At 43.1% G+C, this 21,068-nt stretch overlaps 1 protein-coding gene across 6 annotated transcripts in view; it reads right to left on the bottom strand.

Annotated features, from left to right (window-relative positions):
- The window catches only part of IQCA1 (IQ motif containing with AAA domain 1), a 1,056,753-nt gene that overhangs the window by 844,763 nt on the left and 190,922 nt on the right, over positions 1–21,068 (bottom strand). The window lies entirely within an intron of this gene.

Here is a 21,068-nt window from a genome sequence, read left to right as displayed (position 1 = left end):
AAGGATTAAGCCTTCAGCTGTGAGAATAACACAGTTACTTACCGTAACAGGTGTTATCTGGGGACAGCAAGCAGATATTCTCACAGATGGGTGGCATCATTCACGTAGCCCGGTACGGACAGTGCTAAAGTGTACTGTCACTTTAAACTTTAGAAAGCTTTGAGAGTGCCTTCCTGCCCGATGTAAGTTCGTGAGGTCATCAGTTCTATGCCCAAATGAAGAAGCCAACTAGGAGAGGTGGGCGGGATGTGAGAATATCTTCCTGCTGTCCCTGGATAACACCTGTTACGGTAAGTAACTTATTTATCCTAGGACAAGCAGGCAGCATATTCTCACAGATGGGACTTCCTAGCTTAACTAAAGGGGTTGGCAAAATGCAGCTGCTAGATTGATTGCAGGAATACCAAAATATGCACATATCACGCCTTGGCTTCAGAAATTGCACTGGTTGCCAGTAACATTTAGAGTACAGTACAAGGCTGCAATGATTTGTCATCAATTTTTGTATGGTACAATCCCAGAGTATTTTAAGAGTAAGATGATTACTTATCAGCCTAAAAGATTGCTACATTTTGAAAATTCTGCTTTGTTAAAAGCTAATGTTAATCCAAAATATGTCGAAACTTGTGCAATGACCTTCTGTTGTGCTAGAGTGACATTATGGAATTCACTTGTAGGGCAGTTGAGAAAATGCGCTTATAAGAGGAACTTCTAGGAAGCTCCTCAAAACACAATTGTTTATCAATGCTTTTTTGTCCTGTATAAGCAATCACTGTGAATTTAAATTTTAGATGTTTTGTACTTATCCTATGCTGTTTTAGCTATTATGTACATGCACATTTGTAAACCGCCTAGGAATTAGACAGTATAGAAACTTTTAAAATAAATAAATAATAAAAATAAATGGTTAGTGCCACCAATAAAATCAGATATATTGTCTGATATGAGTAGGTGGAGAGCAAGGGAAGGAAATGAAGAGAGGACTAATATGTGGTATACAGCCATTCTCAGCAAGAGTGAAAGGGAAGAACCCAACAAAACCAATGTGTATGGAGGCTCTGAATAGTAGCCGACTTCATAGTGACAAATGAGGGAGGCACCAAAAAGATGTAGGAAGAAACAGTAGATTGTATACTGGCAAGAGGCAAGTTCAAGGGTGACCAGACCAAAAGACTAGTTGTAGACATTCTTGTCCTAGGCCCGCCAAACAATTCCTGCCGTCGCTAAGATTTGGCCCGCAATTCCTTCCCTCCCTCCATCAGATGCAGCGCAACTCCGCCAATGTTAAAAGGAGCCGCGTTGAAATCGGAGCCCTGCCGCCACCATAGCACGTTCCTTCTGCCGTGGTCCATATGTCAGAGGAAGGGGAACTTGCTACAGCAGCAGCAGGGCTCCGATTTCAACGTGACTCCTTTGAACATTGGAGGAGCTGCACTGCACCTGATGGAGGAAGGGAACGAACAGTGGTTGTGCGCTGTTGGGCCACTCTTTGGCCTCAGGCCCTCTCCTGCCTCAGTATCTGTGCACTGTGGATGCTCCTTCCTATCTGGACCGCTGGGGGGAGGACAGGGAGGGAGGGAAGAAGAAAGAAGGGGCCCTGGAAAGCGAGTTATCAGAAGAGAACCAGAGCCTGGGACCACAACATGATTTGAATAATGACCAGACAACAAAAGGTAGAAAAACTAATTCTATTTTCTGTTTTGTGATTACAATATGTCAGATTTGAAACGTGAATCCTGCTAGAGCTAGTGTTAGACAGCAAGCGTGAACTAGGACCTAAAAGAGAGAGGAAAAGTCTTTTTTATTTATTTTGTTTACATCACAGAGCTGGCGTGGAGTTGGAGTTTGTAATCCTATACTTCTACTACAACTAAAGGGTCCTTTTATTAAGGTGCGCATTATACTGCCGTTATACAGATCCATGGTGAGACCTCACCTGGAGTACTGTGTTCAGTTTTGGAAGCCACATTATCAAAAGGATGTGAAGAGAATGGAGTCGATTCAGCGAATGGCCACTAGGATCTCCCATATGAAGAACGTCTGAACAGGCTGTGCTTATATTCTCTCGAAGAGCGCAGACAAAGGGGGGACATGATAGAAACATTCAAATACGTCATGGGCCGCATTGAGGTGGAGGAAGAAATCTTATATCCTACGGGTCCCACGGCAACAAGAGGGCACCCGCTAAAACTCAGGGGGGGAAGATTTCATGGGGACACCAGGAAATACTTCTTCACCGAAAGGGTAATTGATCGATGGAATGATCTTCGCCAGGTAGTTGAGGCCAGTACCACGCTCGACTTCAAGGGACGATGGGACTGTCTGGTGGGGTCGGTCCAGAGGAATGCTTAAAAGATGGATTCTCGAGGAGGGAGGGTTCTTGAGTGGGCAGACTTGTTGGGCCATCGGCCCTTTTCTGCCGTCATACTCTATGTTTATATGTTAAATCAGTTAGTATACCTTAATAAAAGGACCCCTAAGTATCTTAATAAAAAATTTGGCCCACGACTTAGCCTATGTTTTAGATTTTGGCCCCTTATATGATTGATTTTGACACCCATGTCCTAGGTCATCACAAAAGGGAAAGCTGCAAAGCAAAACGAAAGTGTAAATCCCATTAAATAGAGTAATGTTATAGGCAAAAACGGGAAAGAAAAGATAGGAAGGAAAGAAACTCCGTGACTATTGATGGGAGAATGTAGAGAAGTTGGAATGAAAAACTGGCTGACTGAGAATGAGAGCTCTGGTATGTCTTATAAAGTGAAGAGAGCCAGCGCTCAGGGATTATCAAGTAGAAGTAGTACTTCTCACGATATCTGCTGGAAAAAAGGGGACTACGAAAGCAGGAACTGTTGGAGATTAGAAGTTACTGCAAGTTTTCTTTCATGTTTTGTGTTATTCTCTTCTGTAATTTGATAAAAAATTTCAATAAAATTTCATAGAAAAAAAAAAAGAAGTCACTGAAGAAACAGTGAACGGAAGATGGAAGTCATGGAATGCTCCTGTAAATGAAATAAGCAAAAGAAGCCCAGGGGGAAGAATATGGCTGAAAAGCAATATTTGAGGTGAATTTATGCAAAACATCCAGCCTCAGGTTCTACTGAGATAGTGAGTTGAGAACTGGGCTCAGAATCCTGAGGACTAAGCAAGAGAAATTGGACCATTTCCTAGTTAAGCAAAAATGATAGGAAAGGCGCAAAAAAGAGATCAGCCATGAACCTGGATGCGATTGGTGGAGGATTATATCAAGAAGGAACTGTACACCAAAGGAAGCTAATTCTGGAATGACCACATGGCTTCTAGAAGTAGGTATGAAAGCAGAAAGAGATCAGACAGTAAAGGCAAAGTCCTTCTGGATTTGAAAGAAAATATTATATGTACTTACTAGAAGTGACCTGGGATTTGAACTTTGGACCTTTGTACCAAATACTTTACCTCTGAGCCAACTTTTCTCAACTGAAGATGATATGAAACCGAAGATTAGAAGCTCAGAACTAGAATGGAAACAGGCATATAATCCTGTGAGAGTTCTTTCTTAGGACTTTGTTTAGAAGCGAGAAACAAGGTTAGGGCCATCAATGGAAGAATGATGTTGGGTAGGTAGCAGAAGAATGTGAGAAATAATCGTGCAACCAAAGGTTGAAAATTGTGATTAATAAAGAGACAAGTTAGGTTATCCAAACTGGAGGAAACATGATGGCATAAGGAGTTTCACAAAAATAGAAGATAAAAAGATTGGCAGTGGAACGTAAAGTCTACTAGGCCAGTAGGAAAGAAATGGAAACTTGTTAACAAAAGCATTCTGTGTGCCTTGTAAAAATACATAGAAAAAGCAAGGGGAGAGCAGATGATACAGTGGAAGAAACTAGAAAATACATAATGTGGTAATAAAACATAGTACTATGCAAAACAGAATCTAACAGTCAACCACCACCACTGCTGCTGCCGTTGGAGGCCCGAAGGAAATGTCAAATCTCACAGTGGAGGAAATCGGTCAGGTTCGGAGGTGCTGCACAGTGGGATTGGAGGGAGAGATGGAAATCTGCTGCACGGGGGGTGGGGAGAGGAAAGAGAAAGAACTGTTGGATAAGGGCTGGAAAAGAGGAAAGGAGATGAAACAAAGAGGTAGAAAGGGGTGAGAAGGAGAAATCCTGCATGTGGTGGAGGGGAGGGAGACATGCATGGAGAAAAAAGAGGGATAAATATTGGATATAGAGTGGAGGGCAGGGAGAGGTGGTGCATGGGGAGCGAGAAAGAAATGTTGCACATGATAATGGAGGGGAGGAAGGGAGAGATGCTGCATGGAGGAGAATAGAGAGGTTTGACCCAGGACACAAGGCAGGAAAAGAGAGAGAGAGAGAGATATGGTAGGTAGTGGGAAAGAAACAGAAATGTTGCATATGGTAATGGAAGGGAAGGCACAGAGATGGAAGATGGATTGTGAGCATGGAGAAAGAAAATGTCAAATGGGCAGGAGACCCTGGCAAGAAAGTTAAAAGAAGACAAACAGAAACTAGAGCCTGGGACCAACATGAGTTGAACAATAAAATGACCAGATAACAAAAGGTACAAAAAAAATAATTTTATTTTCTATTTTGTGATTACAATGTGTCAGATTTGAAATGTATATCCTGCCAGAGCTGGTGTTAGACAGCAAGAGTGAGCTAGGACCTAATAGAGAGAGGAAAAATATTTTTTATTTTGTTTATACCACAGCACCAGCATGGGGTTGGAGAGGTTGTAACCCTATGTAATGTTATATGGTAACACTGTGAATGTTAAACTATAACCCATTCTGAGCTCTCTGGGGAGAATGGGATATAAAAATAAATAAATAAAATTACAAAAAATATTTTTTTATATTGGGGCGGGGGTTTAAAAAATGATCGTCCCAGAGTGTTACACACCCTAGGTATGTCACTGCTCCATAAAGAGTAGCAGAAAATGCAAAATACTAGGTATATTTCAAGGTGTTGAGGGTATTACCTCTCTGGAATTAGATTAATATATAACCCCCCTTTTACTAAACCGCAATAGCGGTTATTAGCACAGGGAGCCATGCTGAATGTTCCACTCTGCTCCCGACACTCATAGGAACTCTGAGTGTCAGGAGACATGCGGAGCATTCAGCGCTGCTCCTTGTGCTAATTACCGCTATTGCGGTTTAGTAAAAGGGGAGGTATATGAGACTTTTAATAAATGAATGTCTCAGTTCAAAGCAGTGGTATCAGCAATACTGGATAGGTTAATACATTGGCCAAGAATAAGAGGTGCATATATACTTAAATGGAGAGGAAGAGGCCTGTAGAAGGTGTAGAAAATATGAAGCTAGACCATAGATGAAAACAAGTTAGCTTGGAAAGAGATAAGATGATCATTAATAAGATGTGTATTTATTTTATTTAAAACTTTTTTTTATATGGTTTTCAAAAAAATGGTTTAAATCAATTAAAGCATACATAAGATAAAACCAAACCATATCATAAAATCTACATAATTAATCAATTTCTGCTTTGTAAATGTCAACTAATAAATTGCAAGAATACAATAGCAAACATGATTAAGCAGATTCTTTTCTTCAAATGCCAACTAATAAATCACAAAAATGCAGTAACAAACAACTGAGTTTTTAACTGTTTCTTAAATTGAAACTGGTTTTCACACAGTCAATTGGCCTACCAGAGCATCCATATTTTAACACCAGCAATACACAAAGTCATTGCTTTAGTGCCTGCATAATTTCCCTGTGCTTTGTGAATTAATAGCTTTTGATTTTCAGATCATAAAGATCTATTAGGCTTATAAGTGCCACAAATTGTTGAAAGTACCATGGTGTTTGATGGTAAATAGTCTTATGGACCACAGAACAACTTTATGGTTGCACCCAAAATATAACTGGTAACCAATGTAATTGCTTCAGAATTGGCATAATATGTGCCATCCTGTCAACTCCCATTACTAATCTAGCTGTGGCATTTTGTACCAATTGTAATGCTCTCCCTCTTGTTTTCAAAATTCCCTTAAAGTCACCCCCAGACCTCTAAGTTCTTTAGAATAAAGAAGTAGTTGGAGTATAAGTCTGAGCTTGAAGTAGATTTTTTACCAGTTCAACAGGTGGTCAAGTAGGGTGAGATATTCTGAAGGAAGTATGGAAGCCTCAAGAAAGCATAGTCAATATCCTCTAGGTCTAATAGACAAGGTTATCAGCATTGATGGTTCAGTGGTAGATGTTCTGTGGCTGAAGAACCTGATAGGTTCTGGAAAGAATGTGGGCGAACCTGCCTATGGAAAGGGAAAACCACATTGCATGAATGTAGAGCTGTGGAAGTTTCACAAGACAATCGTGGACATCAACGTTAAGGTTATAGATAGACGAGGAGATGAATCACATGGTTGTCTGAAGAATCCAGAATTTAGACTAAGGGGAAGCTATTTAAGCTGGGCCAGTATCGAATATATATAGAGAGAGGGCATTGAGGCCAACTTTGTTGCAATTGCATGGCCAGCCCTACACTGTACAGTTACGACTGCTTATGATGACGTGGATGCACCAGTACCATGTGGCAGGCAGGTAGATGCATAGATGCATCAGGGTGTCAAAGCGTTGGTAACCCCAAGAAGAGGCACATTTCAGAAATGGCAGCCTGTGTCGATGAAATGCTGGTAATGCCTATGACACTGTGATTATATCGATATCGATGTTGATATCCTCCAGTACTGATAGAGGGATCAGTACCGCATAGAAGTCTAAGCAACTGGGCACCCAACACCAGGCCTAATATCTTCTTCGAAAAATAAATATGAAGGAACAAAACCAAAACATTTTGTTGATTGTTGGGAGTGGGTTTTTTTGTGGGTTTTTTTTAATGCCCTGGAAAATCAGGAACAGATACAGCCAGAAAGGAAAAAGTATAGAGGACCACAGGTCAAGTAAAAAGTAGGCCGAAAAGCTATTGATGCCATAGGTAGGGGCAAAGGCTTTAAAATTGTCTACAGGCCCTAATGCAGGCCTGGTGAACATAAATAAATTTTTGCTAGGAAATAAAAAGTTTAAAAGAAAACAACAACTATCACGAAGAAAAGAATGAAAATAATGAAAAATGAAATGGGAAGGCAAACTTGACTGGATGCATCTTCTTCACTCCACAGAAAACAAAAAACTGGCAATCTTACAAGCTGGCATCAGGTGGGAAGTCAGTCATGCATGCAAGGTGCTGGCAGTCTCAAAAGCTTTTAAAAGCTTAAAGTGATAGTACACTTTAGCACTGTCCATCTATGAGAATATGCTGCCTGCTTGTCCTAAGATATTTTTTTTTTACTCAAGTAAAATGCTGTTTCATCCATTTTCCACAGCTTAATTTACCCTAGAGCCACTAATCTGTGGTAGCTCATCCTCCAAACCCAGTACCTGCTCCTCTGATTCGATTCCCACTCACCTACTCAGTGTTATCTCTCCCGCTGTTATCCCTCCCATATATGTCACATTCTCAACGTATCGCTCTCCAGTGAAATTGTCCCTGATGCCTTTAAACATGCTGTTGTCACACCCCTCCTCAAAAAACCCTCAATGGACCCCACATACCCTTCCAACTATCGCCCCATCGCTCTCTTCCCCTTCTTATCCAAAATACTTGAAAGTGCTGTACACCAATGTTGACTGGACTTCTGTCATTCCAAGCTATTCTTGATCCACTTCAGGCAAGCTTTTGTCTGCTGCATTCCACCGAAACTGCTCTTACTAAAGTTTCCAATGACCTGTTTCTGGCCAGATCCAAAGGCCTCTACTCTATCATCATTAAGGTGACCATACGTCCCGTTTTGAATGGGACAGTCCCTTTTTCACATCCCCTGTCCCGTTGTCCCCACTCACAGCTTCGGGACGCCTGAAATGTCCCGTTTTCAGAAAGGGTCCCAAAGCTGTGAGTGGGGACAACGGGACAGGAGATCACAGCCTCCTATTTCTCCCTCCCGACCCTCCCAGCAAGTTGACAAGCTCCCTCCAGTAGCGTCGGCAGCCGCAGCAAGCTAAACAGGTTGCTTCACGGCTTTCTACTGCCGGTGAAGCATCACTGATGACGTCATCGGTGACGCGGCAGAGGGATTTGCGGGCAGAAGAAAGCCGCGAAGCAGCCTATTTAGCTTGCTGCGACTGCCGACGCTATGCAGGGAGGTTGTCAACTCGCTGGGAGGGTCGGGAGGGAGAGATAGGAGGGTCAGCGGGGGTTGGGCTGGGAAGGGAGAAAAGCATCTGCCTTGGGTGCTTCAGGCAGCAGCAGCGTTTACAATTCGCTGCTGTTGCCGGCTTCAGGCCTTGCTCTCTGCCGGGTCCTGCCTACTTCCTGTTTTCATGAAGACAGGACCCGGCAATGAGGAAGGCCCGAAGCAAGGAAGAGCAGCAAATTATAAGCTTCCCTCCATCGCTGACCTATGGAAGATAGGTCAGCGATGGAGAGAAGCTTGTGACTCTGCCTATGGGAGGGATGGGAAGAGAAATGATGTTGCTGCACCCAAGGTGGGGGGGAGGGGGGAATAGAAAACATGCTGCTCTGCACCCAAGGGGGGAGGGGGAAATAGAAAAGCTGATGCTGCACCCAAGGGGGGAAGGGGGGAATAGAAAAGCTGCTGATGGTGTACCCAAGGGGGGAAGGGGGGGAATATAAAAGCTGCGGCTACTGCACCCAAGGGGGAAAGGGGGAATAGAAATGCTGCTGCACCCAAGGGGGGGAGAGGGGAAGAGAAAAACTGCTGCTGCTGCACCCAACGGGGGGGGGAGAGAGGAAGAGAAAAGCTGCTGCTGCTGCACCCAAGGGAGGAGGGGGAAGAGAAAAGCTGCTGCTGCTGCACCCAAGGGGGGGAGAGGGGAAGAGAAGTGCTGCTGCTGCACCCAACTGGGAAGAGAGAGGGGAAAAGGAAGACCAGGGAAGAGGAGAGGAAAGAGATGCCAAGACCATGGGATGGAGGGAAAGGAAAGGAGCTACCAGACCATGGAGGGGGGAAGAGATGTCAGGGTATATGGGAGGAGGGGGAGGAGACAGATGCCAGACCAGGAGGAAGGAAGGAGAGAAAGGAAGAAGAGATGCCAGATAATGGAGTGGGAGGGGGAGATGGAAGGAGAGGAGAGAGAGCGGAAGGAGATAGAGATGCCAGACCATGGGGTGGAGTGGGAAGGAAGGACAGAAAGGAGAAGAGAGAGATGCCAGCATAGGGGAGGGAGTGGAGACAAAGACTGGAAGGCAGTGATGGGGACATAGGAAGGAGGAACTGAGGACACTAAGGATATAGGAAGGGGCACTAAGGACATAGGAAGGAGGCAATGAGGACATAGGAAGGAAGGAGGGAGGGATTAGAAAGGGACAATTGTTGGGTCTGAGTGCAGAAAGAAAGAAATGAACGAAAGGATGCACAGTCGGAAGGAAACGCAACAAGAGACTCATGAAATCACCAGACAGCAAAGGTAGGAAAAATAATTTTATTTTCAATTTAGTTATCAAAGTGTGTCAGTCTTGAGAATTTATATCTGCTGTCTATATTTTGCACTATATTTATCTATTTTTCTATAGTTACTGAGGTGACATTGCATATTTTAAAGTCATTTGCCTTGACATCTTTGAAACCCCCCCAATATAAATGATAATTCATGTTTTCTCTGCCTATAGTGTGCTTTGTAGTTTTTTTTTTAATTTTAAGGTTACCATTATGAATTAATATGAAGATATTATGTGTACATGAAAAATGAATGGAAGAAATTGGGGGCAGGATTGGGGGGTGGGGCTAGGGTAGGATGGGCAGGGTTAGGGTGGGATTGGGGCGGGACTGAGAATTAATAGATGTCCCCTTTTGATGAAAAAAATAAATGGTCACCTTAATCAGCATCCTTCTCAATCTATCTGCCACCTTTGATCACTGCCTGCTCCTTGATATGCTGTCCTTAATAGGACTCCAGGGTTCTGCTCTCTCTTGGTTTTCTTCCTATCTCTCCCATCATACCTTCAGTGTATACAATGGTGACTCTTCCTCCACAGCCATCCCACTATCAACTGGTGAACCTAAAGGCTCTGTCCTGGGACTACTCCTTTTCTCAATCAACACCTGCTTACTTGGAGCGCTGACCTCCTCCCATAGCTTCCAGTATCACCTATATGCTGATGACTCCCAGATCTACCTCTCCATACCGAACATCTCTACTGCAACCCAGATCTGAATCTCAGCCTGGATGTCTTACTTCCATCTAAAACTGAATATTGCTAAAATGGAGCTGCTCATCTTCCTACCTAAACCCACTCTCGTTCTGTCTCTGTGGACAAACACCCTCATCCTCCTCGTCTTGTCTGCTCACAATCTCGAGGTTATCTTTGACTCTTCTCTCTCATTCTCCACTCATATACAACAGATTGCTAAAACTTGCCACTTCTTCCTCTATAAAACCGTGTTTCCCTGAAAATAAGACCTACACCGAAAATAAGCCCTAACATGATTTTAGCCCTACCTAAAATAAGCCCTAGTTATATCTACTCCCTGACTCCATCCCTGGATTCACCGGCAGAATCAGCACTTCCCCCTCCTGCACAGCCGAACCCCGCTGACCCTCCCACCCATCCCCCTGTGCAGCATCTTTCCATCTCTCGCCCTCCCATCTGAATCCCACCGACCCTCCCACCCTGAGACTGACATACCTCCTTCCAAACAGCAGCGTCAGTAGCACTTTAAACAGGCTGCTTTGTGATTTTTCTTTCACTAGGTCCTACTCTCTGCTGCATCACTGATGATGTCATCAGTGACGCGGCAAAGGCAAGGCCCCAGCAGGAAATGGCCGCGAAGCAGCCTGTTTAGAGTGCTGCCGATGTGCTGTTTGGAGGAAGGTATGTCGATCTCGCGGTGGGAGGGTCGGTGTGGTTTGGCTGTGTGTGGGGGATGGGAGGGAAGGAGAGAAAGATGCTGTGGGAGGGATAGAAAGATGCTGTGCAAGGGTTCTGCTGCACGGAAGGATTGGCGGGAGGAATAGAAGATGCTGCTCAAAGGTTTTGCTGTATGGGGAGATGAGAGGGATAGAAAGATGCTGCAGAGGGAAGGCACAAGGGGATGGGTGACAGGGGAGGAAAGATGCTGAACATGTGGGGGAGAGAAAGGAAAGAGAAAGAACTGGGGTGGAGGAGAGGAAGGGAGAGATGAGCACTGTACATGAAAAAAATAAAACATCCCCTGAAAATAAGCCCTAGTACATTTTTGTTTGACCCAAAATTAATAAAAAAACACTGTCTCATTTTCAGGGAGCACAGTATTTTCAGAGAAACACGGTATTCTGTCTTGCTGCACTGTATGCCTGGAACAAACTGCCTGAATCCCTGTGGCAGGCTCTGTCTCTGGCAGTGCTCAAGTCCAAATTAAAAGTAGAGAATGACACAGGGACCATTTACCGCGGTAAACCACAGGTCACCGCAGTAAATCTGTAGGAATGGAGACATTTGCAACTGGATTACTGCAGGAATGGGGACAAGATCTTTCACCGCCCCGCAGAAATGAGGACAAGACCTTTTACCGCCCCATGGGAGTGGTGAAAAGTCTTACTCCTGTGGTAAAAAAATTGCGCCTGTGTCAGACTTGGCATCTTCTCCCCAGCTCCTCTTGCGCCTATTTTACCTTCAGGAGCCAGCCATGCCACGATGAAGACAGAAGGAACCTAAAACCAAAGCCTGAGACCAATGTGATTTGAAGAATAAAATTACCAGACAACAAAAAGAAAAAAAAAAAAAAAATTATTTTATATTTTGTGATTAGAATATTTCAGATTTGAAATATGTATCCTGCTAGAGCTGGTATTAGACATAACTGGGGACCGCAAAGTCCAGGCTGTGCTTCTTTAGCTTCCAGCTGGCTTAGGGCTCTCTCTATGACCAGGAGGCAGTTGCCCTAGTTGCACTCCCCTAACATTATTCTTGCCATTTGTGACTAAAGTATTCTGTTAGCTTGATTTTTCTATGTAGCATTCTGTAGTAATTTGGTCTGTTCAGTTTTCACAATAGTGAAGGGGATATTTGTGAAAGGGAGGGGAGATGGGTTTTGTTGAACCTTGCTCTGTTTTATTTGTGTTTATAAAATGACAATTGTCAGAGGATAAGCTTCCGCCCACACACAGGGTGGCACAGGCAGGCTTCCCCGGCATCAGTTTCTTTTCTAAAGCGCCACGAAGGGGGAGGGAGGGAGATAGATTTGGCTGGGAGGGAGGGAAGGGACCACGCGCCTTCCCTCCCTTAAGTTTCTTTACGCCGCAAAGGTAAGAGGGGAGAGAGGGAGATTCTCGGGCCGCTGAAAGGCGGTAGGGTGGCGAGAGGGAAGGATGGATGTTGCGGGGACGGGGCGGTGAAGGAGACGGTGGGTTCGGGGATGGGGCAGTGAAGGGGACGGCGGGGACAGGACGGTGAAGGGGACGGTGGTCTGGTGACAGGGACAGATTTTTTTTCCCCATGTCATTCTCTAATTAAAAACTCACCTCTTTGAGAATGCTTTCAACTTTCCTCCTTGGATTCTGTATCCCCAACCTTCTATGTCAAGTCTGTCTGTCCAAATTAGATTATAAGCTGTTCTTAGAAGGAACTATCTATTTAATGTCAAAATGTACAGTACTGTGTATGCCCTTCAGCACTATAGAAGTGTTACATAGTAGGAGTAATATTAGTAGTAGTACCACAGGTTAGTAACTCCCACAGTAAATGAATAGTGCAGCTTTCAAGGTCTCGCTGCATCTGTGTAGAAAGAACCAACGTTTCAGCTATCATGCTGAGGCTTTCTTCAGGGTATGCTGTGAGATCTGCAGTAGGTCTTTAGATATAGTGGGTTCATGAATCTGATTGAGTTATCCTAACTTGAACAAAGCAATTAAGGCTTTGTTACCGTTTGTATCTTCTTATTTTGTGATCTTGGATTTTTAGCTCTGATAAAAATTAAATTAAAAAAAAGAGAACAATTGCAGATGATGGATGATGAAATGCGTGTTTTCTTGTCAACTGTGGAGCTGCATTTTGAGTTAAATTGCACTCAAAAACAAGCTCATTCTTCAAATAGTTTAGTTTCAATGTTGTTACAATTACCCATACATGGCTTAAAGAGCTTTAAATAAATAAATCTCAAATTAAATTTTTATTGGTTTTGCAATTTTATAATTTCAATATTAATGTGCCACGGAAAACATTTGCTCCGTTTAGTGTGCCGGAACTAAAAATGTTTGAGACACACTGCTCTAGATTGTAGGGCCTAGTACTACTGCTAGAGGTCAAACTGCCAAATAAAGGCACACGTAAGAGCCAATGCTCCCAGGCAGGAAACATAATGCCAGGTTGCAAAGTTTAAAGGAGGAAAAGCCTAGTGGTTTGAGCTGCTGCCTCAGCCCTGAAGTTGCAGGTTTGATCCCACTGCCGCTCCTTGTGACCCAGGCAAGTCACTTAATTCTCCATTGCCCTAGGTACCCTAGTTAGACTGGTAGACCATCAGGACATACAGGGAAATACTTAGAATAGGTATCTGCATGCTTTTCATCTCATTATTATATATTACTGATTGTGGTAGACTAAGGTGCATTACAGTAAAATAGTGTACAATTGTGCCATTTAGGAAACAATTCTATAACCATATGTGCATAAATGTTTAGAATGCTAGCCTATATACATGTATTGCACACTTATACATGTATATGTTAGAATGCCACCTAAGCACTATAATACTGTATGTTAAGTGCATCCCTGCGGCACTTAAATACTTGCACTTATATCAGCTGTTTGAAACTCACTTTGGCCACATCGCTGGACCCAGGAGCAGGCAGGGAGGCTTGCCGGCGTGGGAGCGCACTCCGCCCCTCTCCCCTCCTGACGGGACTGCACAGAGCCGACATCTCTGGACCCAGGAGCAGGCATGGAGGCTTGCTGGCGTGGGAGCGCACTCCAACCCTCCCCCCACCCGACGAGACTACACTGAGCCAGTTGGAAGGCTCAGGAAGTCTCTCAGCACCCGTATTTCTGTTAGTTTCTGTTTACTTCTCGTTTCTCGTTTGAAACTCACTTTGGCCACATCGCTGGACCCAGGAGCAGGCAGGGAGGCTTGCCGGCGTGAGAGCACACTCCGCCCCTCCCCCCACCTGACAGGACCACGCTGAGCCAGTTGGAAAGCTCAGGGTGTCTCCCAGTACCCGTTTTTAATTTATCTCTTTTTCTTTTTGCTTTATTTGAATCTCACTTTGGCCGACATCACTGTACCCAGGAGCAGGCAGGGAGGCTTGCCGGCGTGGGTGCACACTCTGCCCCTCCTCCCCACCTGACGGGACTACGCTGAACCAATAAAAGATTCAGCGCCTAACAGCACACTGTCTAAGACGCTCATAGCACCTTTGTGAAGTGATCAAGAAGCGATCCACCCCCGCAAACTGAAAAACAGCAGCCAAACCACCAAAGACCCTTCTACTACCTTTCACTAACCACCAACCACCAAACAAACAAACAAACAAAAAAAAACCCAAAATGAAGCTAACCTCATGAGCCCAGCACTTCATACTGTTAATCCTTCTTTTAACCAGCGGGAAGACAGCAGCAAATAACCTCCTCCCTACACCCGCTACAGATATAGATAAATCTCTCTTCCAAAATAGGAGAACATCAAGTGACAGAAACTCAAACCTGCAATCTAACACTCTACACTCTATTACCACAGCATGGGGAAGAAGACCAACACACACTAAGACTAAACCACACCGGTACACCAAATCACTTATATATCCAAACACAACCCACAACTATCACACAGAGATATCCACACTCAAATGCGCCTACTTTAGAATCAGAAAATAATATTAAATATTGAACTAGGCCAGTACTGGGCAGACTTGCACGGTCTGTGTCTGTGTATGGTCGTTTGGTGGAGGATGGGCTGGGGAGGGCTTCAATGGCTGGGAGGGTGTAGATGGGCTGGAGTAAGTCTTAACAGAGATTTCGGCAGTTGGAACCCAAGCACAGTACCGGGTAAAGCTTTGGATTCTTGCCCAGAAATAGCTAAGAAGAAAAAAATTTTAAAAAAATAAATTTAAATTGAATCAGTTGGGCAGACTGGTTGGACCATTCGGGTCTTTATCTGCCGTCATCTACTATGTTACTATGTTAAATATCAGAGCGCTAGGTCCAAAAACAGAGCTTATAAAAACCTGGATAACACAAGAAAACCTGGACTGTCTTTTCCTCACAGAAACCTGGCTAACCTCCGACTCAAACCCCAGAATAACTGAAGTCTGCCCACAAGGATACAAAATTACAGTGGTCTGCAGAGAAAAAAAAAGAGGCGGAGGCCTAGCAATCTTAATCAAACAAGATCTAACCCTTAATATAATTGAGAAAACATCTAACCCGTACATGGACCTTTTAGCTTGCCAACTCTCAAGCACCACACTAAAAGACACACTAAACTGCATGCTCTGCTACATAGCGCCGGGAAACTGGTCTTTAGCAAGAACCGAAGTGGAAGACTTCATATACCAAAACTCACTAATAGCAACCTACAACCTACTCCTAGGAGACCTAAATCTACACCTAGATGATCAATCATCCAAACAAGTAGACAACTTTCTCTCATTTCTCAAAGCCTTATCCTTCCAAATGCTAAATCCACAAACAACTCATGGAAAAGGCCACCAACTTGATATTGCAGCCTTCATGACCCACCAACCATCCTTAACAGAAATTCATACATCTAACGGAACATGGTCCAGATCCATCTGGTCAAACCACTACACCTACACTTTCAACATCAACTGGACCAAAAACAACAAAAAAACTATAACAATACTCAATAAAGTAACATACACCTCACACAAACACATCAAACCCTCCATATTCTGGTCTAAAATAGATGAAACTATTCTAGAAAACAACCCCGAGGACTTCATCTTACATTGGGAAAGACTTTGCTCTAACACCCTTGATGATTTAGCCCCACTGCAAACCAAATCCAGACCCAGCAGGAGATCAGATAAATGGTTCGACTCCGAACTGCTACAACTCAAAAGACAATGTAGACGACTAGAGAGAAAATGGAGAAAATCGAACTTGGATCATACAAAATCCGCCTGGAAATAAATCAACAAACAATACAAATCACAATTAAAGGACAAGAGAAAAGCACACTACACCAACCTAATAGGCACTGAAACCCAAGACACCAAAAAACTATTCCAAATTCTAAAAACCCTAACCGACACCAAACCCTACCTGACCACTAACACTACTACCCCCCACCCCTCAGCCACTCTATTAGCAGAACACTTCCAAAATAAAATTACCAATGCAAGAGCTACCCTCAATGACACCTCTACCCATCCTAATGAATTCACAATTCTCCCCATAGATATAGATTCTACTGCAGCAGATAGAATATGGTCTCAATTCCCCAACATACAATGGCCTGAATTCAACAAATACTACAAAAAATACAGCCATGCATCCTGTGACCTCAACAACTGTCCACCATATCTCCTAAAAACATCCAGCACAAAATTCCGCGCTCTTCTTCTAAACTGGATACAAATCTCGCTAATAAATGGCCACTACCCTACCAACCTCAGCGAAATCATCATCACCTCGATCCTCAAAGAACCGATAAGACCAAACAGCCAACTACAGACCCATTGCCTCTATTCCACTCTATGTCAAAATAATTGGACTAGTTGCCAAATTCCTCTCCAATTACCTAGAAAACCATAACATACTCCATCCCACACAATTTGGCTTCAGAAACAACTTCAGCACGGAAACACTACTAGGATCTCTCTTGGACACAGCCAGACAACATCTCAGCACAGGAAAAAAAATGATGCTCATACAACTAGACCTTACCGCTGTATTCGACTTGGTGGACCATAACATTCTACTACAAATCCTGGATACAATAGGTATTACAGATAAAGTATACACACGGTTTGAAGGATTCCTTAAATCAAGAACCTATAGAGTAAAATCAGACAAAAAAAATCTGAACCTTGGTCAACCCCCTGCGGAGTTCCCCAAGGATCCCCTCTATCCCCAACTCTCTTCAATCTCTATACAGCCTCCCTCAACTCTCACCTGGACAAACAAGGCATAACCTCCTACAGCTATGCCGATGACATTACCATTCTCATACCCTTTGATCAACCTGAACTCTCCATGATGAACACAATATACCAAACACTAAAATCAATAGCAACCTGGATGAAAGATCACAAACTGAAATTGAACCCAGATAAAACTAAATTCATCCTCCTAGAAAACAACAAAATACCAACCATAACCAACATTTAAATCAACGCAATCAACTACCCCATACAAACCACCCTAAAACTGCTAGGAATAACTATCGACAGATGCTGCACCATGCAACCGCAAATCAATAAAACAATACAAAAGTCATTCTTAGTCATGAGAAACTTAAGACAAGTTCGGAAATTCTTCGAGAAAACTCAATTCCAGCTCATAGTTCAGTCCTTAATACTAGGTCTACTTGACTACTGTAATATCCTCTACCTCCCATGCCCTACAACCATAACAAGCAACTACAAACTATCCAAAACACAGCACTAAGACTCATCTACTCATTAAAGAAACATGATCACATTACAGAAGCATATCTCCAATCGCACTGGCTTCCGATCCCAGCAAGAATACAATTTAAATTCTACTGCCTACTATTTAAGACTTTATACGGAGACAGTCCAAACTACCTGAATAACCGCCTCATCCACAACACCGCAACCAGACATAGGAAAACTCACACCCCATTCTCATACCCCCCATTTAAGGAGGTCAAACGGAAAAAACTATATGATGGCCTCCTGGCCACTCAAGCAGCCAAACTAGACAACCAAATCGCCAATCTACTGACGGCATCCCTCGACTACAAGACTTTTAGAAAAGAAATAAAGACCATACTCTTCAAGAAAACTCTGAAAAAAGAAATAATACCGCAAATCTCAAACTCCACCTCTCACTAAAGCCAACTACCCCAAACAAATAACCTTACCCATTTCTTACTCTTTTTGAAAATGACCAATTTTTTTTTTTTGTAAGTTCTTGTTGTAATACATCTTAGATAATTCTTTTGTAATCCGCCTTGAACTGCAAGGTAATGGCGGAATAGAAATCCCTAATGTAATGTAATGTTAAGCTACTATTCTATAACAGAAAGTAGACACTTGGGTTGCTTTATAAAATAGGCTCCTACCACTTCTAAATGGAAGTGCACAGTTATAGAATTTTCCTCTTTGTTAAGTAGCAAATAGTATGGCAAATAATCTCTTAACACAAGTTAGAAATGACCCCCTCTACGTTGCTACAATGAGCATTCATTTTGGATAAGCAGCAAAAATGATACTGAAATATCACACAGTTTCAATTAGATGATGGTAGCTAGTATGACTATCTTATAAAGAATGAGAATGCTGTAGATATACCATTCACAGCCACTAAAATCAAATTTTCAAGTTAGCATACAAGGTGGTTTACAAAGATAAAATAGGGTAAAATATCTTAATACAAAAAGACAAAAAGATGAGTTACAATAGACAAAAAAACGGGTAACAATAGACAAAAATAAATCACATACAAAGATGAAACAAGGATAAGGGAAGAGCTACAATATTTTAAAAGAAAAGAAGGGAAAAATAAAAGGAGAGGGAAAACAATGCAACTGAAAGTGAAACAAGATTAAAATATAACTAAAAAGAATGAGCGTAACATCTACAGATGATATTCAGAATAAAGAGTGAAATGAGAACAGTTACTATGATAACAGGGATAACTTTAAAAAAATCCCCTGAGAATACCGTGGTAACAGGGAAGAGGATCCCCAACCCAAGCCTCAATAAGCCGTCCTCGAGTATCTGTCAGTTCCAACTATAATTGTCCTCCTGGGCTTGGGAGTGTGATTCAGATCGCATGCCGACATTGGCATGCACGACTGGCTGGATTTTATAAATAGCACCTAAATTTCCTGTGGCAGGACAATGGCGCCCAGGATACTATTTTGTCTTTTTGAGGGTTACAAAGTAACCCTCTTTATTGAGGGGGGTGGGGGGTAAAACCCCTCCCCCACTACACTTCAGATATTCACTTGGTATCTAGTGTTAGGGTAAGGTTTAGATGAGGATTTAGCAATTGATGGGCCACTATTGTCCTGCACGCACTTATCGGTATGAGCATTTGATGAGGCACGGTTGATGGGGCACAATTGTCCTGCGTTCATCTGTCGGTGTATCAAATTTCCACATGTAAAACTGTGTTAAATTCTGAGTTGGGAGGGATGTTATTGAATAAGAGTACCCAAGAAAGGGACTTGGGGGTAATGGTGGATATGACAATGAAGCCGCTAAGAAGGCAAACAATGCTAGGCATAATCAAGAAGGGTATTACAACCAGAACGAAAGAAGTTATCCTGCCATTGTATCGGGCGATGGTGCGTCTGCATCTGGAGTACTGCGTCCAATATTGGTCGCCATACCTTAAGAAGGATATGGTGTTACTCGAGAGGGTTCAGAGGAGAGCGACGCATCTGATAAAGGGGATGGAAAACCTTTCATACACTGAGAGATTGGAGAAACTGGGTCTCTTTTCCCTGGAGAAGAGGAGACTTAGAGGGGATATGATAGAGACTTATAAGATCATGAAGGGCATAGAAAAAGTAGAGAGGGACAGATTCTTCAAACTTTCGAATAATAAAAGAACAAGAGGGCATTCAGAAAAGTTGAAAGGGGACAGATTCAAAACGAATGCTAGGAAGTTCTTCTTTACCCAAAGTGTGGTGGACACCTGGAATGCGCTTCCAGAGGGCGTAATAGGGCAGAGTACGGTACTGGGGTTCAAGAAAGGATTGGACAATTTCCTGCTGGAAAAGGGGATAGAGGATTACTGCACAGGTCCTGGACCTGTTGGGCCGCCGTGTGAGCGGACTGCTGGGCACGATGGACCTCAGGTCTGACCCAGCAGAGGCATTGCTTATGTTCTTATGTTATGAAGACACCAGCAGCCGATTCCAATAGGCTGCCAGCTCTGTGGTCAATCTTCTCTATACAGCATCCCACCCCTGTCCTGGCCCTAAGGAAAGAAGAAATAATGTTACAGAGAGTAGCCACACTGTACAGTAAAGACTGACCCCAGATCCGGCAACTGAATGGAAATTGCTGCCGCCAATGACTGCAAAAAGGAAGACTAGGGAGGAAGGAAGGAGAGATGAGACCACAAGAGGGGAGGGGTTTGAGATACAGTACTGAGAGGGAGGGAGGCAAATGATAAGAATGATAAGAGAGAGATGCAGTACTGGGAGGGATGGGGGATTATGTCAAGGAACTGTCTGGATGGGAACGTCTGGAAGGAGTAGAAATGCAATGGGCACAACTGAAAGGAATAATTGTAAGAGTGACAAACCTTTTTGTGAGGCAAGTAAGTAAAAGTAAGAGGAAAAGAAGGCCACTTTGGTTCTCAAAAGTAGTAAGTGAGAAGGTAAGGAATAAGATGTTAGGTTTCATAAACTACAAAAGATCACAAAAAGAGAAAAACAGGCAAAACTATCTTGAAAAGTTAAGAGAGGCTGGTCGTGTAGTCAGGAAAGCAAAGATGCAAATGGAAGAAAAAAAAATAGCTGATACGGTAAAATGGGGAGACAAGACATTTTTTTTAGATATATTAGTGATAGGAAGAAGTGCACAAGTGGCATTGTGAGACTCAAAGGTGAAGGGGAGAAATATGTAGAAGCTGATAAAGAAAAGGCTTAATTGCTTAACAAATATTTCTGTTCTGTGTTCACGGCTGACGTGCCGGGAGGGGAACCACAGAAGACAAAATATGAATACAGATGGAGAAGTGGTAGACCCTAATCGATTTTCAGAGGGTTGCGTTCATGAGGAGCTAGCTAAAATAAAAGTAGACAAAGCGATGGGGCTGGATGGGGTACATCCAAGGGTGCTGAAAGAACTTAGCGAAGATCTGATGGCTTCGCTGACTGACCTTTTCAATGAATCTCTAGAGTTGGAAATGGTACCAGAGGACTGGAGAAGGGCAGATGCGGTT

This window comes from Geotrypetes seraphini, chromosome 5 (genome assembly GCF_902459505.1).
Source record: "Geotrypetes seraphini chromosome 5, aGeoSer1.1, whole genome shotgun sequence".
Classification (NCBI taxonomy): domain Eukaryota; kingdom Metazoa; phylum Chordata; class Amphibia; order Gymnophiona; family Dermophiidae; genus Geotrypetes; species Geotrypetes seraphini.
Note: the sequence above shows the minus strand (reverse complement) of the source record. Positions and strands in the feature narration are given on the sequence as shown.